This window comes from Populus alba, chromosome 1 (genome assembly GCF_005239225.2).
Source record: "Populus alba chromosome 1, ASM523922v2, whole genome shotgun sequence".
NCBI classification, from domain to species: Eukaryota; Viridiplantae; Streptophyta; class Magnoliopsida; order Malpighiales; family Salicaceae; genus Populus; species Populus alba.
This window is the reverse complement of record NC_133284.1, coordinates 40,803,914-40,818,648: the sequence shown is the minus strand read 5'-3', so window position 1 is coordinate 40,818,648 and position 14,735 is coordinate 40,803,914.

Here is a 14,735-nt window from a genome sequence, read left to right as displayed (position 1 = left end):
TAAACTTCGATGGCTTTTCCACTTTTGCTTACTCGGGTTACATCTTGTGATCTTGACCTCTGAGAATGGTTTGATGTCATCATACATCTTTGTCCTTCACCCTTTATCTTAAGGGTTACAATTTTGCCCGACATTTTCCTTAGAACAGGAATCATGGAGTCAGCCCTACCATGTGTTTTTGATTGCCCTCAGCTTTGATGATGCCCCCCCAAGTGTTCAACTTGGGTTTAGTTTGGGGTGAGGATATGTGAAAGTAAGTTTGGGTTTTTTGTACAATGAATGTTTTCATGCAAAATTTTTGGAACTTCCAAGTTATTCCAATCACAAAATTGATTTTGATATTGGTTCAAAATAAACTTGTTCTAAAAAATCAAGCGATTCCTATAGACAGGTTTCTTGAAGTGATAAAAGCTTTTTGCTTTTGGTTAAAAGATGAAGTGACATCTGGTTGGTCACAAAAGGTTTAAATGTCAATTTGAGGGTTATTGAGAACCGAATTGAGTCAAAACATTTATTTTATTTGCATGAATAATGATTTGACTTGCACATGAAAGCACTACCTACTAATCTAGATTGCTTGCCTTTGATCAGAAAGGGCTTTATCAGGTATGTAATATAGGCTTTGGCTATTGGTTACGAAGAACATGGATATGTTGCAGGCTCAAAAGGTGTTTAAGGGATTTCAAGACTAGGGATCACTTGTGCTTGTTTCCTGACCTTTTGTCTTTTGGATTTGTTTTTTTTCAAAATAGTCTTCATGCCCCCCAGTGTCGGGTTTGGGCTTTTCTCTTTGTTTTCTCCATTTTTGTTTGGTTGAGCACGATCATATCAGTTGTTTGTATGAGAAGCTCAAATCTTTTAGATCCTTTAGATCTTCTTCTTTTCTTTTCTTAACCAATCACTGCTTCATTTAGATGATAATGAAAGATTAAAAATTACATGATCAAATCCAGCACCCATCTTCACTGCTTTGTCTGGATGGGTAAAAACTCTATGATTTTGCCTCCCAGTGTGGGGTGTGATCTTAGTCAAGGTTATTTCCAAAAAACATTACTAGGCTCAAAATGGGACTGCAACGGATCTTTTTTTAGCCTTGTGAAAGGATTATCAAAGATGGCCTTTCCTCATCTCAAATGCATTGCAGTGAGGATCGATAGGTCTTGCTTTCATGCGCGTATGCAAAGTGATTTATTCAGTCAAATAAAACTCAGCTTTTGAGTCACCGCATAGTGTTGTTTGTCTTTGTTGTATTTTTTCTTTCAAGTTTTCTAGGTATATGTGTACCTATTTAAGGAATCATTTGAATTTCTAGAATGCATTTGTTTTGGACAAATATCAACACGATTTTTGTTTTTGTACTCACTTTGGAGGTCCCAAAAAATATCCTTGAAATCATATGAGATTATGTATGGGTTTGGAAGAAAGGAATACCAAAGGATTCTTCATGTTGTAGTGTTGTGAGCAAAGTTGCGCTCAAAATGTTATTTACATGTAATAACAACAAAGAAGAGTGTGATGTGAACACAAGAAAACACATGATCTTATTTCATAAGAAAAACTCGTTAACAGAGAAAGTCTTATTCAAAAGCATTAACAAAAGGCGATAACAAGGCAGGTTTCATTCCTCTATTTTGGCGAATTTGTTCATAGGCTAACCTCCTCTCAAAAGCTCTGTGTAGAGGACTCAAAGACAATGCGGAACATCACCACGGTCAAAATTTGAGTTCTACAAAATTCAAGCTATCATGCTGGACCATTGATGCTTTCCAATTCCCCAAACATTCCATCCTAATATGCTTCAAGCATGATTAGGCAACGGGTTCGTATTCACATTGGGGGCATCTTGCATTTCTATCCACCGAGCCTTGATTAATTGCAGAAGCTTTCTCTTGAAAGCGTTGCAGGTATAGATGCTATGCCCAGTAATACCGGCATGGTATTCACAATTGAGTTCTGGCTTGTACCAATTAGGATAAGGTGGCTGCAGAGGTGTCAGAGGTTCTGGAGCTATTTGCCCGATGCTCAATAGCTTTTGATACATCTCATTCAAGGGTAACGGTAGTGGAGGTAGTTGTTCTTGAACCATTTGGAAATTTCCAATTTGGCTTTTGGCTTGAAAGTTTTGGGGTTCAGGTTTTTTGATGTTGGCAATTTGGGATGGAGTATGGTAATTTCGGGATGTATTTGTTCTACCCATGTAGCCATCTTCAACATGGTGAACCTCTTTTCTTTCAAAGCTTCTTTTCTCGGTTGGTGCAACAATTCTACCACTCTTGACACCTTGCTCTATGCGTTCACACACTATCACAGCATCAGTGAATTGTTGGGCTGAACTACCCATCATATGTTCATAATATGGTGCTTTGAGTGTGTTGGCAAATAAAGAGACCATCTCTTTGTCCAGAAGTGGGGGATGTACTTGAGCAGCTAATTCTCGCCATCTTTGAGCATATTCCCTTATGCTTTCTTTATCATTTTTCTCTATATTGGACAAACTAGTTCTGTCGGGCGCAATGTCCATGTTGTATTTGTATTGCTTGACGAAAGCATCCACAAGATATTTCCAGTTGTGAATTTTTGTGTTATCTAATCTCATGTACCAACTCAAAGTTGCCCCACTTAAACTGTCTTGGAAAAAGTGCATTAGTAGTTTTTCATCATGTACTACCTCAGCTATTTTATTGCAGTAGGATCTAAGATGGGTCATGGGGCATTGTGTTCCACTGTATTTGATGAATTCAGGAACACGAAATTTCTTTGGGATAACCACATTTGGGACCAAACACATCTCTGCTGCCCGTACCGGGTCATATAAGTCTATCCCTTCAATGGCTTTGAGTCTGGCTTCCAGTGCCTCTATCTTAGCTTGATCAATGCTATCAGATGACTTAGCCTTGTGGGACTCATTAGCAGATGCCTTCACGACTGTTGGGGATGGTGCAGGTGTCGTTGACTGCACAAATGTTGGATTTTGCTGAGGTTCTTGACCATGTTCGTTCATTCTTTCCTCAGGCTGAACTGTAGTAGGAGCCGGAACAAAGGTGATCGGTTGATTAGAAGGACCTTCATCAGAGGTATTCCTTAGTGTTTGCTTGAGTAAGCTAGTGAGGTGAGCCACACTTATTTTCAGAGACTCCAACTCTTCGTGCAAATAGGCCTCACGTTGAGCACGCTCTTCATCTTCCATGTTTCTAGCTCGAAGTCGGGTGTTGTAGATTTTTTAGGGACCTATATTTCGATCTGGCATGTATGCATGTTAAATGTATGAACATGTAATTTATATGATGCATTTGCCCTTCAAGGGGTGACATGATTTTTTATTTTTATTATTTTTGTATGACATATTCTGTAAAGAAAGATAGCACATACAAACTAAAGACAGGGTCTAATTCATGAATAGATTTTCTACCTGGTCTCAAAAGGGTCTCATATCTGCCCAGTGACGTCCTTCGTAAAGGCAGTATGGGGGCGTTGCAAAGAACAGTTAAGGCACGTATGCCCACCATTACCAAGCAGGCACTCAGATATGAGTTGGGTGTTTCACGCATCTAAACCCGACCAATAGTCATAGGGCAGATCGTTAATTCCCCACTTAACTTAGAAGCTTGTGCGTGCTTGAAAAATATAAAGCATGTGATGCATGAGGCAGTTCTATACAATGCATGAACAAATATGTACAAAATTAAAGCGCGTGAGAAATAAATAAAGGAAATGCATATTTAAAAATAAACACGCAAACCACAACAAAAAACACAATAAATCAGACAAAAACAAAGCTTAGTCCACAAGATCCCCAGTGGAGTCGCCATTCTGTCGCACGTGTGCGGCGGCGCGGCGATCGTCCACCCTCAAGGAATAATCGGAATATGTATTCCTGGAAAATAAGGAGAGACAAGGAATTCTTGTCTCTATATGTGAAAATATGGATTGGAAGTCGCCACCTAGTATTCTGGTTACTAGGAACCTTAACTGGTCTTTAGAGATCGGGTACGGAGACTGGTTGCGTAAAGGGAAGGTATTAGCACCCCAACTACGCCCTACCTAAGGTAAGCTGCATTGTTTTGTCTGATAAAATCTAAAGTCTTGTTGTGGTTTGTAATTGTTCGGAATACGCATTACATGTAATGTCATACCCCAGGTTCGATTGTTCGGAAAAAAAAAAGAATTAATATCCAGAATATGCATTACATATAATGTCATACCTCGAATACTAAGAGACAAACAAAATAAATTTTTTTGTTATTTTTGAAATTTTGGCCAATATTCTCTTGACTTTAATAAACTGGTTATTAAAGCCAAAATGCATGCTAAAACATTGTTTTTTTGGTGTATGAAAAATACAATATGATTTTTAGCTTTGAGACACTTGGCCGTATGCACAAAAACATTTTTTCTCCTTTTTTTTAATTTTTTTGTATTTTTGGAAGTTTTTGATGAAAAAACGGGTAGTTTAATACCAGATTTGTATTTTTACGACATAAAAATACTACCCGATATTAATAAAAATAACATAAATCAACAGTGGGAACATCATAAATATTTTTTTAAAACAATAATATTTTTTTTCTATTTTTTTACAATGGGCCGGATCAGGCCCAATTGCATGGGTTGGGCCAAACCTGGCCCATTTACATGGGCTGGCTGACGTCCCAGCCCAGGCCCAAATGGGCTGGTTACTGTGCACATAGTAACCGGGTTACTGTGTGCACAGTAACCAGTGAATTAATTAGCCAGTTACTGTGCCCATGCACAGTAACCGGGTAATTAATTCATGGCTTGCAGAACGTGCACAGTGCACGTTCTGCATGCAAGAAGATGAACAGTAAAACGAGATAAGGGGTTGAGGGCTGACCTGTGGTGGCTGTCGTTGATGGCGGAGCTGCTGGTGGCGACAGGAAGCGGCGCTGACAGTGGGGTGGCCGGCGGTGGCTCTGCGTTTTCCTTCTCTCTCTCCTCTGTTTTCTTCTCTGCTTCTTCCTTTCTCTTCTCTGCCTTCTCTCCTCTCTTCTCCCTCTTCTCCCTCTCTTTGCTCTCCCTTCTCTTCTCTTCCCCCTCTCTTGGTCTTCTCTTTTTTCTTTTTTTTTTTTTTTTTTTCAGCAGCCCTCCCCTGTATTTATAGGAAAACAGGGGGGGCGAATGGTGGGGCGGCCACTGTTGGCCGCCCCTGCACTATCTGTTCAAATGGATAAAAAGGAGGCAAGTGGGCGTCGAATGGTAGGCGTCTTATTGCGCCAAATCCGGGAAAGAAGTTCGGCGAAAAGTGGAGAAGAAAAATTCTTCTCCCCTGTTCTCTGCGTGGGCAGGGAAGAAGACGATGGTGCCGTTTCCAAACGGCACCGTTTTGCGTTTTTTTTATAATATATTTTTGAATTTTTTTTATTTTTATTATTTTTTATGTGGGGACCAAAAATGGGGTTACAACAACTATCATCAATTGTATAATGAAAACCATTGTATAAGACCATTAACTGATTTTAAAAATATATATGATAGGGGAGGTTGATTGGCAACTTAAAACATAATATCGTTTAATGTACTATTAAGTCAAAACAAATATAGATGGGGTGATAATGTAATAAACGGATGTGACACCTAGAAAATAGAAAATATGGTAATGTCAAATAAATTGTGTTAAGCGGTGATGGTGATGAGTACATATAAGATTTATACATGTGGTTACTTCAAGGATTGTACCCAAAAAAATCGGTAATTAAGGAAATTAAATATTAATTATTGATTGGGGAATCAAAAATTAAGAAAATGAGTTGTGGTGATGTATAGTTGGCAACCCTAGATTTGAATGCATTACATGATTAATTGTAAAGGCAATGTTAAAAATGACGTCGTTTTGATTTAAAAAAAAAAAATTGACTCGGTCAAAACCCGGAACCTGGGCCTTGGACCGGGCCGGGTCTTAAAACTATGCTAGAAATTCTGGCCCTCTTATCTCTATTTTTTATTTTATTTTCAATGAGTGCTCTTCCATTTATGATTGAATAAAAAAAAGAAGCACCTTCCCACCAAGAAATTTTAGCATTCCTGAAATAGCAGCATGTGTTGCTAACGAATTTGTCCATGTGGTGGCCACATGGGCGCTGTCATCTCTAACGGGAGACAACGGCCGCATCCGAGCCATTTCTCAACTAGAAATAACGGGTCTTATCCTGATCTGGAAAAGCACAAAACAAGATCAGGTTGGGACACAACGGCCTTCCACGACAAAACCTGCTAGACGCGGTAACCAGTTCCTTATCAAACACGTTACAGATTAGTTCACATGTTGCTGTCATATACCAAAACCATTTACTATTTCCTCAGAGCCTCCAGTTACATTGATTAATTTTGTTCACAAAAACAGGTAACTACTTTTGTCATGTTATCAAATTTGCTTTAGTAAAGTAAGCTGTCTTTGGTTTCTAAGCTTCTCGAGGCACTACGGTAGGACGTAGATCGATCATGTCAATAACTTTAGCTTTATTTATGAAATCGCTTGCATAGGATGTTGACAAACCATCAGATTATGTTTTATAGCTAACTTCACAGCTGCCCCGCTCTGGTCTTGTCTTTGCTTCATTTCCTATTAATAGGTGTCTCGCTATTATTTTGAAAACTTAGCACAGCTAAAAAAAGATTCTAGACAAATAACCCAGGTAAAAAAAATATATTTGGAATTCTAGTTCAGTTAATCGAATTATAATTGGCATTAGCGATACTAATGGACAGGCCTGGAATATCACCCCAACTCGAGAATGAGTTTGTAATATCCACGTAGGTATAGAAATAACCAATATATTACCTTAACTCATGGATGGACTTGGATGTGTTGAGATTTGGTTACTTATAGTTTTAGTGTCTTCATATAGATTATTACTGTGTCAAACTAAATAACAAGTCTGAATTTAGCTTTACCAAAAAAAAGTTAATTTAATTATGAATTTTTAGATTTTTATATCCATAAAATTTATGTCACAACCCTTAATAGGAAAGGCTCGGACATATTTGCACTTCTACCTAATAAGTTTCTTTTGTATGGGCCAATTGATCCTTTACAAAATCATTCGAATATTCGGTATATATGCAGAGCACTTCAGTGTTCTTTTCATGAACCATGGAAAATAAGCATTGACTGATTCTTTAGGTTGGTAGACAAGATTAGTCAAATCTATAAGAGTCATCTCTAGCTCTATATGATAGCAACTTTTAATGAAATTCTTTTCCATACTTGTTCATGATTGTATGGATTTTGGCGGTAGATTAAAATACCATTGGAAATTTGTTTTAGCTAATAAAGATCCAAAGAGTCATGACCTCATATTTGATTCTTGGTCAACGCCTTTATTTTGGTCTAAGAAATTTGTGCAAGTGGTCTCGGTAGTTGTGGTTAAACAAAACTAGAGGAGGTGGAAGGAAATCGAGCGGTTGAGGATTGGTTTTTCCCTCAGCAAATGGTGATTTCTCCATTCGATCAAACACATATTGCATCATTTCGTTAAAAGGAGTAATGTTGCAAAGAAATATGTGTTTGTGAGAGATTTAAGCTTCTAATAAAAATATGTGTTTTCAATAGTACTTACCTCCTTAGCTTGCTTATAAAGCGAAGAATGATCGAGATATCATTCACTGTTATCAATGGTGGAAGCTCCACTTACAAGTGCACTAAGCCCTAATATCTTAAATTCCTCACAAAAGTAATTGATATGTCTCTTAAGTATTTGGCCAGCTTGAGTATCAAAAGCTGGAAGCTTATGAGAAGCTACCTAGACGTGTATATTTTCAACTAAGATAGTTCGTCCAGAGAGAGGAATGGATGTTGATCTTCGTCCTTTGTTTTATTTTACCTAAGCAACAACATTAAGAGCATGTTCCGGATTGTGATAATGTTTTTTTTAAGTGTTTTTTTTCTTGAAAATACATTAAAATAATATTTTATTATTATTTTATTTTTTATTTTTGACATCGATACATCAAAACAATCTAAAAATATATAAAAAAATAATTTGAAACAAAAAAAATTATAATTTTTAAAAAACGTGATTGGATTGAAAAAACAAACACCGTCTAAAAATCATCATAAATTGTCTGTTACTAAAGGAAAAATTGGGTGGAATATATAATGTCGTCTTCTTGATGGAGACAAAATCCATCCAAATCATGTGTTTATATAACTCTAAACTGGGCTGTACGTTTAGTTTTATGTCTATGCCAAAAATTCTAACAGCATGACTACATGTAATACAAAAATTATGAAAAGAAAAAAGAAAGAAAGAATAATTCAAGGGTTGAGGGGTGCATTGCTTAATGTTCATATGTTTGGAGTAAAATTGATAAAATCAAAAGGTTTGGGACTCAATTGATAATAGAATAATATGTTAGAAGTGCCAGCCTGGTGACAGTAAGACAAAAAATAGAAAAAAGGTGCCAGCCTGTTGACAGTAAGACAAAGACAAGACATCTTAGTATGCTGAAACTAAAATCTTTGCTTGCGATCAATGTCCGATTCCCATACTAATTATCTAGCTGGCTAATTCTTTTTAAATCCTGCACCGTGACATTTATTTATCTGCGGCGCGGCACGAAGGTGCTTCCTCCGCGTGTAGAGCATCTCACTTTTGTGTCTCATCTGAGGTGCGTGACGGAGCTGGGAAGGTTCTGTCTCAGCTCTCAAGTCGGTGGAGAAAAGCCCACGGCGGGCACATGGTGTGTGAAGCACGATAGTTGACATAACGGCCATGATTGATATTTCATGACATATAAACTGACGTCGTGATAATACTAAAGTCGTGGGTTGCTGGAGCCAAGTTTAGACAAGAAATATACAGATGGAGCAAACTCAGAGACGCGGATTGAGTCCTCCAAAAATTATTTAATTGAAAGGGATTTTCTAAATGTTTGTTGATCAATTTAAAATTTCTAATGTTCATGCACCTATACGTTACATGCCACCCATAAATAAAATAATAAGTTATTAAATGGTTTCGTAGAATATTAATACTTAAATTTTCCTAACATAAATTATGGGTAAATTAAAATTCATTGTAATGCTTTTGTAAATGTCATGATAATTGTTTATTTATGGACAATACCCAGGTCTTATCACTAAATTCCTTGAGAAAGCATGTCATTTATGCTCAATATATAAAACTAGATACAACATAACAAAATGATATAACAGAACTGAGTAATCATACTTTATTAGATGTGGTTAGGGTTAAGTCATTTGTTTTTACTTGTTTGATTATGGATGTATGTGTTAAGAATTGTTGTGTATTTATTAAACATGGTTCTTAGTAACATAGTTCCTAAAACATCTTATAAATTATGGACCGGTAGGAAACCTAGTTCAAAACACCTGCATGTTTAGAGTTACCCAGCAAAAGTAAGAATTTATAATAAATATGCAAAGAAAATAATAGGTTTATTGAAAATGATGAAGTTAGTGGGAGTGAAACACCATATAATGTGGAAATTTGAGAAGTTAGGCACAAATTTTTTTACCTTTTATATCTTTTAAAGTTGTTGTTCCTCAAATTATTAAACAATTTAACAATTATCAAGAACAACAAATTAATAATTATAAACCATATAATAAAGACATTGTTGATGAACGTATAATAGATGAACTACAAGAAATAGCATTAAAGACATTATTGATGAACATATAATAGATGAACTACAAGAAATAGCATTAAGGAGGTCTCAAAGACAAAAAAAAAATAAAAAGGTTTGCTATTTCAAATGATTATGTGGTATATGTGGTATATCTACAAGTATCAGAATTTAACTGTGAAATTAATGATGATTCAGTTTCATTTTCATGTGTTATTGATAGTGATAATTCTAAAAAATGGATTGATGCCATTAAAGATGAGCTAAAATATATGGAATAAAATAAAATTTAGGACCTTGTTAAAATTCATGAAGGTTGAAAGAGATTTGGATGTAAATGGGTTTTCAAGACTGAGACTTAAATGGCAATGTTGAAAGATACAAGGCCAAACTTGTTGCCAAAGGTTTTACTCAGAAAGATGGCATTGATTACAAAAAGACTTTTTCACCAATCTCAAGGAAAGACTCACTTAGAATTATCATTGATTTAATAGCTCATTATGACTTAGATTTACATCAAATGGATGTGAAAATAGCCTTTCTAAATAGGGATTTAGAAGAAAAAATCTATAAGGATCCACTTGAGGGATTTTCAATTAAAGGAAAGGAGCATATGGTGTGTAAACTTAAGAAATCAATATATGAACTTAAACAACCTTCTAGACAACGGTATCTTAAGTTTAATGATATTTTACTTCCTTTGGACTTAAGGAAAACATTGTTGACTAATGTATATATCTGAATGTCAGCGCAGGTATCAAAGTAATCCATGTTTAGATCATTATAAGGCTACAAAAAAAGTATTGAGATACTTATAAGGAACGAAAAAAGTTACATGTTTACTTATAAAAAAATTTGATCATGTTAAGGTGATTTGATATTCAAATTCAAATTTTGCTAGATATATGGATACAAGAAAAACCATATTTGGTTATTTGCTCTTTTTAGCTAGAGGAGGAATCGTATGGAAGAGTGAAAAGCAATATATTATTGTTGTATTCACTATGAAAGCTTAATTTGTGGCATGTTTTGAGGCTATAATATAGGCGAATTGGTTGTAGAATTTTATTTTAAAACTTAAAGTAGTCGATAATATCGTCAAGCCACTGAAAATTTATTGTGATAATTTTATAATTGTCTTCTTTTCTAAGATTGACATGTATTCAAGAGGTATAAAACATATGGAATTGGAATACTTTGCTATTAAATAATGAGTTCATAAAACAAAGATTGTCAATTGAACACATTAGCACCAATCTTATGATTATCGATCCATTGATGAAAGGATTGCCACTTAAAGAATGGGTATCATGGCATATAATTATTGATATTATGTCATGATTTTATGATGATTATGTATTTGATACTATGAGCTCATTTATAAAAATGTTTATAATATTTCATGTTTTATATTTGGTTTACATGATTGAATTAGAATAATGATAACATGAATTGTCTTTGATAAATATATTATTGTTGAATTAATTATGTGCTTCTCATTTACATTTCCTGTTAAGTAAAGACTAATATTGTAGTACATGAAAAGAACTATGTCTTATAGATGATGTATAACCGTCATGGCTCTTATTAGTTTTTTCTTAATTATGATATATAGTGAGATAATAAATGTAAAGTTTTAGTATTTCTCTAGGCGTATAATGTTAGTATGTTTATTAAACCATAAAGAAAGATAATGTTTTGTTAGCCAAGTGAGAGAATGTAAGATGTGGCCAACATAAATAAAATAATGGGCTCTTAAATGGTTTAATAGAATATTAATGTTAAAACCCTATCAGTCAACTTTGAGAAGTAATTTTCTAATTAATAACTGCACAAGTGGTAGACATATGAAATAAGAAGTCTTTTTAGAAAATTGGTTCTCTCCCTTCTTGTAAAAGTATATTTTATTACATAAAAAACTAACAAAAAGCACTCAATGGGTTAGAACATGAACACAATTTTTTCATCAATCCACATTTGAGATTTCAATCTTTAAGAGGTTTACTATAGATTTGTGTATGCTTTCTTTTAAAGTTTTCTTTAAATATGTATTTAAATGTGAAAATCATGAAGTTATAAGATTATATGTATTATGAATTTATTTGATTGTTCATGTTTGCAAACACTATCAGCACATAATATATTGTGACCATGATTAATTTAAATGTGTTTTGGGTAGTTGTTGATGCTCCTCGCCTGTATTCATAATGCAAACTAGGTGCAGCTTGTGTTAACATAGAAAGTTCGTTTATTTAGTTTTTATTATAATTATAATTATAATCCTTATTTTCATGATATTATTCAAATCAAAGATAAAATAGTTAAATTAAATTATTTTACTTTATATGTTATTGTAGTCTTTAGTTGTTGTTGGAAGATTTTCTATTATTATTAAATCTCAATTATTATTTCATTAGTAACTTCATCAAATAAGTGAGTGTTTAGTAGTGTGACCGTTTTTTAGGATCATCCCAACCATAAAAATTAATTGTTTGGTTGCTAACTAAAACAAGGGTTTGAAGTGTGGGTCCCATTTTAATTAAGGTTTAACCACAGTTTCATATGAAGCATCTTGCTCTTGTTTTTTCTAAAGTCAAACCTCATTTTATTCTCTCCCCACCAATAAATTTTGCAAGAAAAAAAAAAAGAGGTATTCATTGTAAGGAAAAAAAAACATACCAAAATACCCTCATCTTCTTCCATCAGAGTTGTTTATCATTCCTCTTCTTTTCTAGTGCGTAGACCAAAATCCTGAGGTCAAACCTCAACTTATTCTCTCTCCACAAATATTTTTTGCAAGAAAAAAGAGAAATAACCATTGTAAAAAAAACATACCAAAATACCTTCATCTTCTTTTAAGAACCCTTATCTCCACCATTTCTCTTCTTCTCTAATGTGTAGATCAAAATCCTAAGGTCAAACTTTAGTTTATTCTCTCCTCACCAACAACATTGCAAAAAGAGAGAGATAAATAATCATTGTTAAAAAAAAAAAAAAACCCTCATTTTCTTTCAAAAACCCTTATCGTTTTCCATTAGATATGTCTGTCTTTTCTTTTTTCTCCAGGGTGAAGACAAACACATCAATTTCATTATCACTTATCTTAATAGATCTTTGCAAGTAAACTTCATGAATTAATTTTACACTTCGATTTTGTTTATTTCAAATGTTTTATTCTTAATTCTCATGTTGAATTCACCTTTTTCATTATTATCTCTTCACAATAAAAATAAAAGATTTGTCACCTTCTTCTATCTCTTGAAAATCAACAACAAAAATCTATTACATATTTAGGTTTATATCATATTTACATCTATGTTAGTTGAATTGCGTTTTTTCTTTGAACTTTTATTTTATATGATGACAAGAATGAAGATTGCTCCCTATTGGTTTTTGTTGTGAAGTAAGAAAGACAATAACGCAAATAGTGAATATAAATAGTGGAGAAGAGGTTGCCAAATGGATAATCAATTTTTTTCTTCACAAATCCTTAACTCATGGTTATGTTTTAAATCAATTCAAACATGGGGTATTGTTGATTGCTTAGTTTACTTAAGGTTTTTAGGCTAGTTTACTTTAGATCTCATATTCTAACAATGATGTTCCTTCTTTGTATTTGTTAAAGCTAGATGTAGCTAGTGATTGTTTCAAACTCAAATAGTTTTCTAATGGTAATTTTAGACAACATTCCCCTACTTGTTATGTGCTTCTTTCAAACTATTTTGGGCAAATTATATTTTTCATTACTAGTGTTTCCTTTTTTTCCCTCATGCTACAATATACTTAGTTGTCTTTGGCTTACTATTTTTTTTAATTTGTTCTGCTATTTTGTGCGCACCTTTTCCATATTTATTAGGGATTGTGTATCTTAATTTATAACAAAACTAAACTACCCCCCTCTATTAAAAATCTTAAGTGTTTTTAATAAAAATAGAATTCTTGTATTAGCACGTAAAAACTAATGAAACTAGGATTAAGAACATACGCTATTGTAATGACTTATCTGTATTCTTAACACATCTTAATTAAATTGAAATTTTTATGTAGTTCAAAAAAACCTTGTATATTATTCCATGATTTAAATAAATGTTTTATCTATATTATCTCTTTATTAGGCCTTTTATTCAATGTTATAACTATTGTTAATAGTAATCCTTACATGTTTTTATTTGGAAACATGCAGACTTCTTTTTTCTACCGTATATGAAAGAAATTTAAGATGTCATACTATACATTGATTCCATTGTTTTAATTCACAAATTCTAAATTATACAATACAATCAAACATGTTTACTCTTCTAGTTAATGATTAGATTACACTTACAACATTAAGTGCTTAATTGTATGTTTTGAAATAGGTTATCAAAAAAAGCAATGGAAGGTTCTAAAAATGAAGTTAAAGCTTCTTAGACTAAATAAGTGTCATATACTTTCTATGACATTTACATTAAAACTACTGAGAAGGGCATGAGGCCAAATACTTATTTTGACAAAACTGGTTGGAAATTTATGGTTATTGCCACTAAATAGTAGGCTGGCCATGCTTTCACCAAGGCACAATTGAAGAATAAATGGGATGGTATCAAAAAGTATTAGAGGATATGAAAAAAGTTAATTTTTGAAACTAGAGTTAGTTGGAGTAGTGAATTAGGGATTATTTATGCAACTGATAAGTGATGGAAAACAAAACTCCAGGTTAGTTGTTAGGATCTTCATCTTTTTAATTTCATTTATCTTATTGAAGCATTTCATTAATTCATTAAGTTTAATTAATTATATTTAATTTTTTTCTTATATAGGAAATCAAAGGAGCAAACTAGGCATGTTGAACTATATATTTTGGCTCCCTCTTCAAGAATGTTGGATGAAAAAGATGGCAGGGATGATGGAGTGAGGAATCCTAATGATTATGATATTAATCTGGAGGAAATAAGTGATGATTCAAAAGAGGATGATATTTCTAATTTGTTGATGATATGAATAACATGGTAGTTGGATTCAATGTTACAACAACAACAACCATAGTAGTGGCAATAAAAAAGCAACACAACATTCTATAATTCAAGGTGGAAGAAAAAAGGGTTTTGGAATGATAGCATAGTTATTTTCATGTTTGGATCGATTAGTTG